This window comes from Lotus japonicus, chromosome 6, assembly GCF_012489685.1.
Source record: "Lotus japonicus ecotype B-129 chromosome 6, LjGifu_v1.2".
NCBI lineage: Eukaryota > Viridiplantae > Streptophyta > Magnoliopsida > Fabales > Fabaceae > Lotus > Lotus japonicus.
The window spans coordinates 25,016,787-25,022,153 of record NC_080046.1 but is presented as its reverse complement, the minus strand read 5'-3'; positions in this window follow the sequence as shown (position 1 = coordinate 25,022,153).

Sequence of the window (5,367 nt, the reverse complement as noted above, 5' to 3'; positions counted from 1 at the left end):
TGTTACATTGTGGTATCAGAGCTTAGTCGAGTCTTTTGGGAGTCTTTGGGGAATAGGTCTTCTGTGCTAGGTTGTTTGACTCTGCAAAGAGTGAAAATTGATTGTCTGCAGAGCGATTTTCGCTCTAATTGCTTGCGTTACTACTCAATCGGGATTGAGTGGTTTGTCTAGTGCTACCGTATGGTTAGTACTAATCGGACGTTCGATGGGATATAGGATGGTGGATCTTAACCGGATGGCGGAGGCTACATGTGAGCATCATCAACGACTGATGGCGACAGCAATGTATCAACAAAGAGGAATGAACCGAACTGGAGCTGGGGGACCAATGAGGTCAGGTTCCCAAGGCTACAACGGAAGGAAGAGTTACCATAAGTGGGGACCATATCAGCGTTCCGAGGGAAGAAATCTTATCTCAAGAGAGTACAAACCGACGACTGCTGATACTGGGGGGAAGCCAGTTGGTGACAAAGGAGTGACATCTACTCGTTGCAGAAAGTTTGGGCATTTTGCTAACAAATGCTCAGTGATTGGACGGAGATGCTTCAAGTGTAACCGAGAGGGGCATCTAGCTGTGAACTGCAAGATCAAAGAAAGTCTATGCTTCAATTGCAACCAACCGGGACATTTCTCCCAAGATTGCAAGGCACTCAGGGGCGAATCATCAGGGAATGTTGGGAAAGGAAAACAACTTACTACAGAGGAAAGGATTCATATCAAGGGAGGAGCAAGAGTTGAGGAGTCGAACGAGGAAGAACGTGGGAACGATGGTAATATTTTAACTGTTCTCGTATTCTAGAATAACTTACTCTTTTATATTCAAGCGAGTGTGACGCGCCTAACTTGTATTTACTACTTAGACTATGATCCTATGATTATTATCCCTAGTAGGACCTTATTCGAAGTTGCTCGTGATTTAACTATAGAGGTTACACGAGATCTAGAATAGCACGCGGAGCTAGGGAGTTGTTTTACCGAGGCGTTGATAAGGAAGCTAGGATCTCAGGGAAATTCCTTATGGGTACGAATCGTAGGATTTTAGGGCGTTTAGTTTTGAAGCGGAGTCGTTAGAGGATCTTTCGGCAAAAGGGATTCATTCGACCGAGTGTTTCACCATGGGGAGCGCCAGTGCTTTTAGTCAAGAAGAAGGACGGAAGGTCGAGATCGTGGGTGGATTATCGACAATTGAACAAGGCAACGATCAAGAACAGATACCCGTTGCCGAGGATAGATGATTTGATGGACCAACTACGAGGGGCTACCGTATTTTCCAAGATAGATTTGAGGTCAGGCTATCGTCGGATCAGAGTGAAGATTGAGGATATACCGAAGACTGCTTTCAGGACACGTTAAGGACACTACGAGTACCTAGTGATGCCGTTTGGAGTGACGAATGTACCTGCTGTTTTCATGGATTACATGAACCGCATCTTTCAGGAGTTCTTAGATCGGCGTGTGGTGGTGTTTATTGAGGACATATTGATCTATTCGAAGGACGCGAATAAACATGAAGGACATTTGCGCCAAGTTTTACAATTGTTGAGAGAGAAAAAGCTGTATGAGAACCCTTCCAAGTGTGAATTCTGGCTGGAGGAAGTCAATTTCTTAGGCCATGCTATCTCGAAGGAGGGCATAGCTGTGGATCCAGCGAAAGTGGAGACTGTTTTGGCTTGGGAGCAACCGAAGATGGTGACAGAGATCAGAAGTTCTGTGGATTTAGCTGGATATTATAGACGCTTCATTGAGGGATTTGCCAAGATTGTTGGACCTTTGACTCAATTGACGAGGAAGGATTAATCTTTTACATGGATTGAGGGTGTGTGGTTCCGTAGCGGAATCGTTAGGAACTTGATATCAGGATAATTGTGGTTACTGGATGTTAGGATCTCATTGTCTGTTCCAGTGGGTTTTTCTAAATTTCCACCTTCGATGTATTAGGCCTGATCAACCTAATATTGAGGGGGTGATATTCGGAATCACAGCTGGTTATGGACTTTGATAGAAGGACGGGTAAGATGAATTTGAATTGATTGAGGATTAGTCGGATTTGGGAGGAAAGTTCGTGTTAAGCATTTGATTGTACAAGATTAAGATTTGAACCTTTGGAAGTTGATGATTTTCGTATAGACATTGATTGGTTAGTTCGTGTGATTACTCCAAGTAGAGGTAGACTAAGCCAATAGAATTGATGTTGGAAAATCTTTAAGTATTTTCTCGGAAGTTATGAAGTCATAGGTTATGTGATTTCTGACGTGGGATTATTAGAGATTAGATAGGTTGGATTTAATATCCGGTTATAGATGATTGTTTGATGGTAGCGAGATTGAGAAGAATTAACTCTGAACTAGATTGTTATAGTCGAGTTCGAGGAATAAGTTTTGCTAAGCGTTGGATTAATATGTGGAGACATTATAGTCTTAAGAGATGAATTTTCGCTTGAAAAGTGTTGAATTAATGATTAAGTTGGAGAAAGAAAGTTTTAGCATAAGTTGAATACTTGAGGTTGGTGATATGGATTCCAAGGAAATATGCTGAGATTACTAAGTGAGATTTACTAAGTTGGATTGAAATCTTAGGGTTAAGATTGAATCTTGAGAGCCGAGAATCACGTACGAGTAGGAGATCTTATGGTTGTAGGTGTGACAATAGGAGTTGAATCTTAGAAGATTGAAGACCTGAAGGTGAGTTTCGGGTTAAGACCATTGAGGTGTAGTATAAGAGAGATCCTGAAGTAAAGGAATTCTGGGTGGTGTGGAGTGTTAAGGTCGGTGATCGATTGATGTTGATTATGAGGTTGCGGACATAATGACATGTGATAAGATTTGAATGATGTTAGCATAATAAGTTATGATTATGGATATCAGGATCAGGTGGTGAGTGTGGAAGCATGACGACACTTATCAGGTCGTTTGGGTAAATGAAGGAGTTATAGTTTTAAGAAACGGATATTCATTTAAGAAGTATTGAAGAATTAAAGGTCATTAGAGGACCAAACTTGGTGAAGGTTTAGGTTTTAAATCTATGAATGTCTGTCTAAGGTGTGTAGGACTTGAAGTTTGTCAGAATTTGATTGAGAAATTAAGAAGTTGAATGACGAGATGGTGATTGAGTCACAAAAAGGAAGGTGTTAGTATTAAGACGAATATCTGAGGTTGTTATATTTTGACGAGTTTCGTAGAGTTTAAGAGTCAATGGCTAGTTAAGTCCCTTGAGGTATAGTTATGATTTAATCTTCTAGAGGATAAGTCTCGATTTGTGCGAAGTGTTAGGGATTTCAGTAAGTGTAAATAGGTTTGAGTGAGGGAAGTTCTAAGGAAGAAGACGATAATAATGGATTGTTAGATATTAAGAAGAGGATTATCTTATAAGTTGTTGATAACTTGATGTTGAAGGGGATAAGATTAGTGAAGGACAAGAAATAAGGACATAAGTCGATTTTTAATTCGAAGGGTGACTAAGTAGGAGATTGATTTCATTGTGCGAGTGATGATAGTTACGGAGTTAGAGGTGTTTTAATGGACTAGCGGTTTCCAAGGGGGAGGATTCGTCTAGGAGTTATCGAACGGACAAGTGGAGTTTTGGACTGTAGATGAAGATCACGAGGACGAGTTGAGTATTTACCTTAAGATGACAGAGAGGCACCGAGTTTAAGAAGAATTTCGGACGACCGAAAGTAAAGAAGTAAGTGGCTAAGATGGTGCGACTGCACGGAATGCCAACCGATATCATTTCAAGCAGAGATCCGACGCATGTAATCGAGTCAGACGACATGAGGTTGAATGATGTTTTGTCTTTTGAGACGCCGATAGTTAGCAGTGGGGATAGAAGAGTGAAACAGTTAAGGGGAAAGCAGATTGCTTAAGTAAAGATTATGAGGAACAATGACACAGGCACTACTACATGAGAATTGGACGATAAGATCGAGGAACTGTATTCCGGACTTTCTCAGAACTCTGAGTTTCGAGGACGAAACTTTCTTTTTGGAGGGGAGTATTGTAAGACCTGGATTTTCAGAACAAGTTAAGTTTCCGACTCACACGTAGAATCAGTGTAAGCGTGACAGGAGTTTGACATTTGAGAAAGATTAATGAAGAAGAAAGTTCAGGAATTTCTTGAGGAATGTTGCGTAGTTGTTTTCGGAGTTAGTGCGAGTCGTCTGCACACTTGCCTTAGGGCGAGCGTGTCCAGAATAGGCTATTTCGCTCTTAAAGCAACGTTTTGAGTGAGATTTCGAACTCAGGGAAAATTTAAAGATTCTCTTTATTTTTCCATCGACCAGCGTTTCATTTCGGAACTCTGGACTGTACGCACGATAGGTTTCACTTTTCGGATGTCCGCCGACGCTAATTTCTTTGCTACGAAACCCTATTTTCGAGCAATGGATGAAGACTTTTTCTATTCGGGACTTCTAACAAAGATTCCGTCCGCGTTGTCAGACTTGTTTCGACATTTCCAATCTTTCTTCTGTTGGAAGTTTTGTCGTCTGAGCATCACAGCAAAAAGTAGTTTTTCGGGGCAGATTAACCGACACCGCTTTTGAGTTTTTCGATATCGTATTTCCCAAATCCTAGATATTTGTTTTGAGTTCTGGAATTCTGACGCTAGAATCTCTCTTAGAATTCCACGGTGATCGTGCTGCAAAAATCGGAATCGCGAAATTTTCATTTTCCCGCGATTTCACCCGCCTATAAATAGCGCGAAAAAGCAAAATCCTCTCATTTTCTTTCCATTTGTGGCTGATTTCGTGGGGAGCAAGGGGGGAGGGGATTTCCGCGAAAACTTGACCAATCTTCGTGCAGTTCGTCCCTACTTCTAGGTATCGAGGTAACTATCATGAATCCTGCCTCTGATTGTTGTTTCTGTTGCGTTTCTGAAGCCGTTTCTGTGCTCTAAGTTTTGAGCTTTTTCTAAAATTGTCCGATTTCTCTGATTTCTCGCTTGGGTTATGTTCCTTATGTTCCCCTGAGTCTAAAACCTCTGTCAGTAAACTCTGATTTCGATTCAGTTGTCCAGGATCTGAAAAATTGACTCAAAACTCTTTTTGTCTCACATTTCGAAACTTTATTGTCGTAAAGCTATAATCTGACTTCGTGCCTTTAGGATTTGTTGTCACGGATGTCATGAGGATCGTTGCTGTCAAATTTGTTTTCAGAACTGATAACTTTGAAGTTTTGAGCCTTTATTTTGGACCAAAATGCCCCTGCGTAGTCGTATTTCGGCCCGATTGTCCGAAAATTGTTCTGACAATTTCTTTGCCTTAGTTTTACCCTAAAACTACCTTGTAAACTGATTTGATCGAAGAAAAAGAGCCGAAGCCCTTTTCTCCTTATGGCCGTGGGTTTTCCTAAGGGGAGGGGAGTTTTTCGT